Below are 11,493 nucleotides of genomic sequence, written 5' to 3' on the forward strand. Positions count from 1 at the left end.
GCGGGCCTAAGCCATCAGTCAGACATCCCCTGAGGGCTCCTGGACTGTGAGAGGGCGCAGGCTGGGCTGAGGGACATCTTCAAGTGCAAGAATTTTTGTGCACCAGGCCTCTAGTCTCATATAAAAGAGGGAACAACACAAAAACAGTGAAAAATTGTAAAAAATACCTGAGTAGAGTAACAATTATTGATAGCAGAGTAGATTAGGTCACAGGCTTTTAGGCATTTGTTCCAATATTCTCATGATGCAAACTACTATTTCTGGTACTATGGTCACTCATGCCACCTCTACTACACTTGCTAGTACTATTACCAACATTATAATTTAGAACTATGTTTTACACTTAAAAATATTTTTAATATATTATTGGTTTCTCAAAAGTGTTCCAGATCATCATTTTTAATCATTATTTATCAGGTAAATTTTCATTATAGTAAAATACAGGCAATTAAACTTAGAAACCAGATATCAAGAAAATATTTAATCTGATATGGAAAGTGTTCTGATCAAAAAGTTCAGGAGCACTGAAAGATCAATACATCATTAAAGAGGATCATAAAGATATATAATTCTTATTTTTTGATAGTTTAATATAATTTATTTTCTTCAGTGTTAGATTTGTCCACATGCTAATTTTAGGTCAGACCTTTGATGAACATAATTAAAATTAATTTTGGATAGCTTAATATCATTTTCTTAAAAAATCACAAAAGTACTAAACACTTCATAATTTCTGTATGAATCTCTATCATTTTGTATATTCCAAATGTTTTACTTTGTAAGTCTCTTTATTTTCCTTTTTCTATTATAGTACTGTACTCTGTGGATATGACCATTTTCTTTTCCAGTTACCAATATGGTTGACATTTCCAAAGTGAAAGAGAAGGAATCCAATATAATTTTATAAGGCATTGTGTTTCAGTTGAAAGTACATGATTAGAAGTTAACAGGACTGAAGCCTGATTTTACAAAGACCTTTATATTAACATTAAACACCTGTGTGTCTCAATGTGATAATCTATAAATTTGAAAACTGTAAAAGCTTTAACTCAAAGGGATGACTAAAAGGTAAGTTGAAGACAACAACAGCCACCATGGGGTAAATCACATAAGCAAGTCAAGATCTAATGAAATGGAGATCAAGGCACTGATATGGGAAAGAAAAGGAGGCCTTTGAATTAAGTGGGGGGCTTTGCTATGAAAACAAAAATATTTATTGAAGTTGTAGTTTATCTTATGCCCCTCTCAGATCTAAGATATGAATCAATATGAAGTGCCATCTGCAGGAAATGAGGTCTTGAAAGACTTCATGAAGTCTTCTGCTGTCTCATTGCTATGTTTTCCATGCTACGATAAGAAAACTAAGAAAATAATAGAAGTTTCAATAAAATAAATTTATTTTTTGTGTTAAGACAATATATAAGATTTTCAATTATGAGCCAATCCTCTTTTGTATTCATTTGAGTACAAAGTAGGCTTACATTAGTTCCAAATTAAGCAGGGTTAAAAGATAATTTTTTATTGTTGTTGTTAATCCTCACCTAAGGATATTTTCCCACTGATTTTTAGAAGGAGTGGAAAGGATGGGGAGAGACAGAGAGAGAGAAATACCCCAACCAGGGCCAGGGATAAAGCCTGTAACTGAGGTACATGCCATGCCCTTGACCGGAATCAGACCCGGGACCCTTCAGTCCATGGTATGAAACTCTATCCACTGAGATAAACCAGCTAGGATTTAAAAGTAATTTTTAAAAGCAAATAGAATATAAGTGCTAGAAATGGGAAATGCCTTTGTGCGACTTTGAGGTAGAAAAGAAAATTTTGCAGCCTTTTTTAAACTGACTGCCACAAATAAAATATCAGTTAAAAATATTCATTTTAACCTTACTGACATTTAGATGATTAAGGACATTTCAAATGACATTCAGAGTAGTAAATGAGAGACTGGTATTTAACAATTTAATATATATTCAGATGAGAATTATAATGGGAGAGAAATTTATAAAAGGGTATATCTAATAGCTCAAGAATCATTGGTAGATTATTACCTACCAATGTGGAATTATAAAGGGACAAATAAAATTCTTTAGGTGAGTTCTGATTACACTCTTCTACTTTCAATAAATTTTCTATGACGTCCAAGAAAGTTAACTATGCTAACCTTTTCAAAGTTAGAGAATTATAACTTATCATGAACTTAACCAACTTTCTAGATAATTGTGAGGGTTCTCTGTAGTTTTTCAATAAGTATGGATATGTCACCTACATAAGACCAGATGTCCATTAGCTTTTCTCTTTACATAGGTCAGGGTTTTGTTGTTGTTGTTGTTGTGCCTGTTGTTTGGGTTTGTGTGTGTTGTGTGTGCCCTAGTGCTGCATGTTAAAATTGAAATTACCAGGATGCAACATAGTGAAATGACCATGTTCTTTCTATTGTTATTTTTTACATTGTCTCTTCTCTTTTTATATCACCTAATATATTATAGGTCATTGAGTATGAAACAGGTTTGCTAAATCTTCAAACTCTAATCATATTCTTCTACAGAATAAAGAATGTGACACCTAGATATTTAAACTGCTTGGCTATTTTTAAATGTCTTGATCTAGTTGATATTATTAAATATTCCATCCAACAACAGAGTACACATTCTTCTCAAAAATAAATAAAACATGCACCAAGATATGCCACACTCTTGGACTAAATAAATGCAATATATTTAAAATGATAGACATAAAATAAAATATGTTTAAGATTGTGTGGAATTTAAACTAGAAATAAATAATGAAAATGAAACAGGACAACATCTATATATTTAGCATTTGAGCAGCTCATTTCTAAATAACACATAGGTCTAAAACAGACCCTCAAAAATAAGGATGAATGAAGACAGAGTTCTTTTTCATGAACTGAAACACTCGCTATTATTAAGATGTCAATTTTTCCAAATTTGATCTATAGTCAATGTAATTCTAATCTAAATCCCAGCAGGTAATTTTGTCAATATTGACAAACCGATTTTAATGTTTGTATGAAAATCCAGAAGATAAATAGTCAACATGATACTAAAGAAGAACAAAGTTGAAGAAGTAACATTACAAAATTTGAAAACTTATTATAAGGCTACAGTAATTAAGACAGTGTGTTATTGGTAAAAAAAAAAAAAAAAAAAAAAAAGTCATGTCGATCAACAAAACTGCCACTCCCCAACTCAAGGTTTATTATAAAACTACAGTAAAGAAGCCGAAACCGGTTTGGCTTAGTGGATAGAGCGTCGGCCTGCGGACTGAAGGGTCCCAGGTTCGATTCCGATCAAGGGCATGTACCTGGGTTGCGGGCACATTCCCAGTGGTGGATGTGCAGGAGGCAGCTGATCGATGTTTCTCTCTCATCGATGTTTCTGACTCTCTATCTCTCTCCCTTCCTCTCTGTAAAAAATCAATAAAATATATTTAAAAAAAAATTATTATAAAAAAAACTACAGTAAAGAAGATGGTGTAGTATTGTGAAAGAATATGTATATAGATAAATAGAACAAAAGAGACAGCCCAGAAATAGATCCACACAATTATGACAACTGATTTTGGCAAAGAAGCAAAGGCAATTTTATGGAGAAACTGTACTCTTTTCAACAAAGAATGCTGAAGAAAATGAATATAACAGACATTGTGAAGATAACAACAAACCACAACTTGGAGAAAATACTTGAAAAACCCATTATCTGACAAAGAAACTTGTATCCAAAATACACAAAGAAATCCTGCATCTCAACAGTAAAAAAACAAACAATCCTTTGGAAAAAATGGGCAAAATATCTGAACAGACAGCCCATTAAGGAGGATATACAGTTGAAAACTCATTTATTATGAGGAAATGGCATTTATTATGAGGAAATTAAAAAATGTTACACTTATTAAACTGTCTAAAACAACAGACAATGACTAAAATCACAAAAACTGACAGAACCACATGCTGGTGAGGATGCAGACCAACGGAAACTCTCACTCCTGATAAGAATGTATAGCCACTTTGAAAGACAATTTGGCACGTTCTTACAAAACTAAATATAATCTCACTCTGAAATCCAAAAATCACATTCCTAGGCGTTTATTTATCCAACTACTTTGAAAACATATGTTCACAATAAAACCTACATAACATTTTTTATAGCAGCTTTATTTATAATTTCCTCAAGATGTCCTTCAGTAAATACATGGATAACTTAACTGCAGAAATCCATAAAATGAAATATCATTCAGCATTAGAAAATAAGCTATCAAGCCATAAAATGACGTGGAGAAACTTTAATACATATTGCTAAGTAAAATTATTCAATCTGAAAAGTCAACGCACCATATTAACTCTGCACTTTAGTTCAGAATATATCAATATTAATTTATATCAATAAATTAAAGGAGAGGAAGCAAGGGGAGAAGGAGGGAAAGGAAAGGTAAGGTAAAGAAAGGAAAGTAGACACAAGTCAAATTTCCACACAAAGTATACCTGAGTAATACAGGGTTGCAAGAGTGGCACAAATTTAGGGGGTACAAACATTGCAAACTAGAAACCATGGTAGAGTAAAAAGAAATCTATACTAATAAAAGGGTAATATGCTAATTAGACTGGGAGACCCTCCGGATGTCCTTCCGGAAAAAGCCATGGTGGCGGGGCTGAGGCAGAGGTGATTAGGGGTGATCAGGCTGGAGGAGGTAGGGGGGCATTTGGGGGCATCTAAACTGTCAGTCGAACATCCCCCAAGGGGTCCCAGTTTGGAGAAGGTGCAGCCCCCCCCCCTCTGTGCACAAATTTCATGCACTGGGCCACTAGTGTGGAATAATATTCATTAAGGTTTCCAAATTTGAAAGTTATATACAGTTTTGATTCCAGGCTACCCTGGAGGTTTAATTTTTATCTTTTTAGTATTAATTAGCAGTAGCTTTGAAAATAAAACTATTGATTTTTCTGGCACATTCTAAAACTCAGATAATTTGGAAAAAGTTTTAAAAGGTTTGCACTTTCTTTTTATTTTTAGGAAGCTCACAGAAATTTATTTATTTATTTATTATTTATTTATTTATTTATTTATTTATTTATTTATTTATTTTTGACAACTGCCAGAGTCTCTACTGTTTTGTCAAGCAAAGTGATAGTTAATAACCTACGCCAGGACAGGGTTGACCTGGCAGCTACATTGAATATTTTCTTCTTTATTTATTTTAATTGATGAATAAATTGAGGCCTGATATACATTTAGTGTGCTTTTCTCTTACATATTGCAGAACAAATAAAGCATAGACTTGACAAGAGAACTTTTTTTTTTTGTTATACAGCCAAAATGAAATCATCAACCATCCTGAATTAGCCTCTCCTAAATTTCTTCTCCTTCAGATTCATTCTCACCAATAGTTTTCTGAAAACTTAAAAATAGAGTAATCAAACATGAAAGAAGAGCAACCACCTTTTATGGCTAAGGAAATTAAGACACTGGGAGATTAAAATGATATTCTAGTTAGTAAAAAACTGATAGACAACAGTACAGGTTTACCTGTTCCCAGTATATTTGGCCAGTAATGCCACTCAAATAAACCTCAGCAAAAATATCTTAGTAACCCCAAATTGTATCATGATGAGTAAGAAAATATATTCTGTGTTATATGTATGTTAATAACCTTATGAATGGAATTAAACAATGTATCACTGAATTTGTTTTTTTAACCTGTTTGCCATCATATTAAGCCTTGATAAAATGCAAGGATTTCACTTCTTATTTCTATTTATGAGGAACTTGTAGACATTTGTGCAATTTAAACTTACAAATATTAAACTTAACACTATGGAAGAATTGATCCATTAATGATAATAAAAAGTAAGATTATATTATGAACTATAAAATAACTATATTATTTTTTTTCTGTGCCTCTTACTAGATTACTAGAAATACTACTCTCAGCAAATCTTTTCTACTATTTTTGAGTTTGGAGCAATACAGTGGCCAATATCCTCCCATGTCCTTCTAACCAACAAAGTTTACAACAAATCAACAGATACATATGGAGTAATACAAAGAAAAATAAGTATCTGGTAGCCTACTTGTTTTATTTTTGTTCTTTTCTTCCCATTACTATGTGCAATGTAGATATAAGTCAACCAATACACGCAATAGATGAGCTTTGCTCTCTGAAGATAAAGTCCATAATAAATTACTGATTTAATAAGGCAGAAGACATGAAGCATAATCAAAAGAGAAGATCTGCACATTGACCCTTATAATTACAGTGCAATTATAGTGGTGTTTTGTTCGAAATACTTAATCTATCAACATGTCAAGTTGCTGCACCAGAAGGCATATCATTAGTTTCTGATTCTTCTAAGTATTTCAAAGGTACCCAGAAATTTGGAGCAACATGCGTTGGCAAGTTAAGTAATTGACTACACATTAGTGATAATATATTTTTCTTGGGGTAAAATACTAGTTTTTTAAAAAAGGAAAGTATGACCTTTTGCCCTAAAATATTTATTATTTCTCAAAAATTAAAATATGGCCCTGACTGGCTTGGCTCAGTGGATAGTGTCAGCCTGCGGACTAAAAGGTCCCAGGTTTAATTCCAGTCAAGGGCATGTACCTTGGTTGTGGGCACATCCTCAGTGGGGGGGTGGGGGGGTGAGTGTGTGTGTGCAGGGGGCAGCTGTTCGATGTTTCTCTCTCATCGATGTTTCTAACTCTCTATCCCTCTCCCTTCCCTCTGTAAAAAATCAATAAAATGTATTTTAAAAAATGAAAATATATGCAAATTTTAAGATTTAAAATTCAAAAATTTTAAGGTTACCATGAGAAGATGACTAGTAGCCCAGCCTGTGTGGCTCAGTGGTTAAGTGTTGACCTATGAAGCAGGAGGTCACAATTCGATTCCTGGTCAGGGCACATGCCGGGTTGTGGGTTCCATCCCACAAAGGGGGAATGCGGGAGGCATCCGATTAATGATTCTCTCTCATCATTGATGCTGCTACCTCTCCTTCCCTTCTGTCTGAAATCAATAGAACTATATTAAAAAAATGAAAATGCATAGAAGTTAGAAGATGGCAAATGGACCTTGGGGCAAATGAAAATTTGTAAAAAAGCCAATAGGATATTCAAGTCTTCACCATACAGAGAAGTGTGGATTTAATCTTTAATATTTGGAAATTACTGACTCATTGATATAGTAGAGAAACATGGTCAAATTTGCCTTTGATATTAGTAAAAAATTTCCTTTGATATTACTATGAAAACTGCTGGCTTTTATATTATAATGGAGCAAGATTGGTCATGAGAATTAATATAAAATGCAAGTGGAATTTTAATTGTTTAAGCTAGAGGATATACTTTTTCCTATTACACTATTTAAATGTTAAAATGAAACAGGATGCCTCGAAAAAGTATTGTGTTTAGATCTTGAGCAAGTTAACTATCCTCTGGTCTTTTATTTCCCATACACAAAATAGTTTTAAAATTGAAATTCCTGTCTCTCACCAATGATGAGAGGATAAAGAGTCATATTAGTAAAATGCACATATCAAATATGCTAAGTGTACCTATATCTAGTGTTGTTGTTGTTATTCTTGTTATTGATTATGCTGAAAAGGCCAGCATTTAGGATTTAGAATCAGGTATAATGTTAAAAATATTTTTGTAGCAGTAAAAGCTCTCATACATTTGCCCTTGAATCATTTACATTTTTTTTATTCTGAGTTCTCAGTTATCATATCATTTAGCATTTTAGAATTTATCCAGTTTCTAAGTATTATGTTTTTAATGAATCTTTGCTTAGAATAGTCACAGAATTTATACTAACAGAGACTTCCAAGGTGTCATATACTCCAATTTTATCAACCTTACTCCAAATCTCTTGAGTCTGACAAGTTAATGAAGTTTGAGGTAAAAGTCAAGCACACTCGCTCACAATTAGACTGTTAACAGTATGCAAATGTGATGGCCTCATTCATATTTAGAGCTTCATCAGTAGTAAAAATAGAATTTTCTATGTCCATTGAAGAGATTGAGATTTAATAGAGGAGAAGACTGTATAACTTGGCAAAACCTATTGTATAATGACAGTATTAGTGTTTTCTTGCCTATATTGACTTTTTACTTATTAGAATTAAAAGCAGTAAAAATAGAAATCATTATAGCAATTTAATATAAAGCCCAAGATATACATTTTCATATAGCCTTACCTTTAAGAGATGCTTAGCAAAGATTTAATTTCATCATAAAATATTTTTATTTGTCCAAGATATAAAGGTAAGAACTAGAAAGGATAGGTGGTATACTTATGGTCAATTGCAAATTACTATATTAAAATCAAATATTTAGCTCTTGCATATTAAGCTCCCTGGATAGTGCTAATTGATCTTTAAGAAAAATCCAAAAACTATTTGAAGATTTTACTTTAAAATTCATAAGGGGACATTAGTAATGTGCTATTGCTTTCAAATTTCACTAGTCATATATCCTACATGAAAAATATGCTCTAGAATAAAAGTTTCATCTTAATCTTCCTTGTTTTATATAAAAATAGAAGATAATCTTTCAAGCTTAAGGCTGACAAAAGAGAAAAATCAGAGGATTGGTTTAGAAATAGTTCAACATGATATGTTAGTGCAAGCCAAAAATTTACTGCTGCCATATTAAAGCCCTATTCTAGGAGGGTTCTGATAGAATGACAAGAACATTTTTCAGTCAAAAGAGCTTTGAGCAGCATTCTTGCTTGTCTACTTTCTGTGGAGAGATTGTCCTGAAATAAAGATATATAGGGTGTCATTGGAACCGGAGGTCAACTGAGTCCGGGGTTCGTGCTACCTGTCACCACCCAGCCAAAAAGCAGACAGTGATTGGATTATAAGTGAGCATTTAATAATATCAGATGATGGAAATCTGAGAAAGTGATGGATGGAAAACCCTAACATCCACCTTTCCCTCAAGCTTGTTAGCAGAGAGCTTACATAGGGAATCAGGGAAAAGGAATGTGGGTAAACAATACAAGGGGTTTCTGGTGATTTGCCGTCCTGGGATTTGAGTCCCTATAGGAATCTTGGATCTTGGTGAAGGTATCATTACTGCTCCCCAGAAGAGGATGCTCAGCGTTCTGAAACTGGGCAAGTGGTAATCGGGGGTGCGTCATCTTGGTGTTTCTGAAACCTGACCTGATCACCCTCAGCATTCTTGGTGGCCAAGGGTGGAAGTTCAGGGCTGAGCTAAAAGTCTCTTTGTTCTTGCCTGGTTGATGAGAACTGCAAAACATCTTAGCCAGAACATAAGGTTAAACGTATACAGTTGATTAATCAATTACATATTCTGTTAGTAAAAAGGGAAGTTAAGGTAGGAGAAAGGAAGAAAAGAGGGGGAAAACAAAAATCATTTTTATTCAATCCTCATACCCCTATCACCATGGCAAGTTGATCATTGGCCTAGAAGTGTGGAATTAGGAAAATGAGAAACTCAAAGGCCTGGAAAAGAGGTGTGTAAATGAACTCACGTGAGTGTGTTTTCTGTGTGCAACTCTGTTTCATGCCATTACAGAGAGGATCTGCTGTAGAGAAGGCAGTAAGAAACTGGGCGGGCAGGATAAGTTAAGCAATGGAGGTCTGAGAAATTCTGATCTCAGCCACACTAATGGAGTCAAGAACAAAGCCGCCATGGTGCCAACAATTGAGGTCAAAGTTGGGACCAAGCCATAACCAGTTTGGCTCAGTGGATAGAGCATCGGCCTGTGGACTGAAGGGTCCCAGGTTTGATTCCAGTCAAGGGCATGTACCTTGGTTGCAGGCACATCCCCAGTCGGGGGTGTGCAGGAGGCAGCTGATTGATGTTTCTCTCTCATCGATGTTTCTAGCTCTTTATCTCTCTCCCTTCCTCTCTGTAAAAAATCAATAAAATATATTTTTTTAAAAAAAGTTGGGACCAAAAGTATGCTCTCTTTCTTCCTGAAGTTGATATAACGTCTCCCTCTGGTGAATGTCTAATCCTCCAGCAATTGAGACCAAAGCTGAGCCCTTACTATAATGCCATGGTGGGTAGAAAACATTTAGCCACTTGATGTCAAGTTGAATGCATTGGAACTCTTCTGCCCTGGGGAGGAAAATCATTTATCTTTACTAGGATTGACAGGAATCACAGACATGTATTGGCCTTCCCTGCTCATGGTGCCTCAGGCAGCATTACTATCAGATTGTTTCAGAATGCCTGATTTATAAGCATGGCATTTGATATCTAACATGTGTATAAAGGAGGTATGACATTCAAAACCATTGGTCCTATCCTATTCCCCACTGTCTTAAAACAGTCAGCCTCATAAAACATTGGGATCAAGTCAGATGCCAGCATGAGACTGACTGTCATTTGTGGATTCTGTCCCTCAAAATGTGGAAACAATGGTCAATGTAAACTGCTAAGTCCTAAACAGCTAGAAAGATGTTTCTAGAAATTGAAGGGTAGAAGTAGAATTGGCCTCTTACCATCATTCCTGTGACTCACAGATTTTGTGTCTCCTGTGCCCACAGCTTCAGGATATCTTGGTTTAGAGATCCAATTTCCTGGGTTGTATGGTACCTTAACCAGAGGACAAATAAAGGATTCTGATGAACTTGAAATTATGACTGCCACTTATTCTCATGACAATGACCATCAATCAAAGGCAATTTATACGATTTGGGATAATTAAACTAATTATCATAAATATTTTGATTAGATACTATATTGGGGAAGTAGAATAAGTCTGAAACTTGGAAGATTCACTAAGCATTCTCTTATTGATTCTATATCTGGTGATGAGAGAAAATTTTGAGTTGTGACTGATAAATTACATGGGAAGTCAAGGGTTTACATTCCTTAGAAATGAAAGATTGGGCCATCTCACCAAGATAAGCTGAAATATTATCTGAGAGTATGAGAAATAGAGAATGGGTGATGGAGATGAAGAAAACAGTTGTATTCCCAGAATCAACTGTGAAGAAAAAGCTTGTTCCTCACAATCTCATTGATATTGCTTTTTCAGAGATCAGAACCAACCATCACCTGGGATAGTCAGGGCATAGTGGATTTAATGTGGACTATAAGAAGCTCTGAATATGACAAAGGAAGCACAGTATCAAATGTATTTTTTTTTGCCTCATTTTATGTCTGTTTTCTGCTGCAGCTGGTGAACAACAGTGCAGGTCACAGGCCTCACTTAAGTCTGTGCTGCTAGTCTCTCCCAATTTCTACCCCAAGGAATTTCTATATTTATGAGTACTATAGAACTGTAAATATAAAGGCAAAGTGAGAGATTTAAGGAAGTTCCTTTTTAGTGACTTTAATATTCACTGTGTAATAGAGGCTTAAAGAAATTGCATAGTGAATTTGAAGGGAGTGGTAAAAATTTAAACAGAATTATGAAGCATTCCTGAGGCCCCAGCTGAGGTTAGCAATCATGAATCAATAATGGTCTCAATTAGTAGTGTTAACCGCTTACTTCTAA

The 11,493-nt window shown here is 34.5% G+C and overlaps 1 non-coding gene across 1 annotated transcript; it reads right to left on the minus strand.

Annotated features, from left to right (window-relative positions):
- Positions 1-602: 602 nt before the first annotated feature.
- LOC118666697 lies at positions 603-667 on the minus strand. The gene has a single exon (XR_004971040.1). It is a non-coding gene; the product is annotated as a small nucleolar RNA SNORD78 (small nucleolar RNA).
- Positions 668-11,493: the final 10,826 nt, after the last annotated feature.

The sequence above is a fragment of the Myotis myotis genome, unplaced genomic scaffold, assembly GCF_014108235.1.
Source record: "Myotis myotis isolate mMyoMyo1 unplaced genomic scaffold, mMyoMyo1.p scaffold_m19_p_11, whole genome shotgun sequence".
Taxonomy (NCBI): Eukaryota; Metazoa; Chordata; class Mammalia; order Chiroptera; family Vespertilionidae; genus Myotis; species Myotis myotis.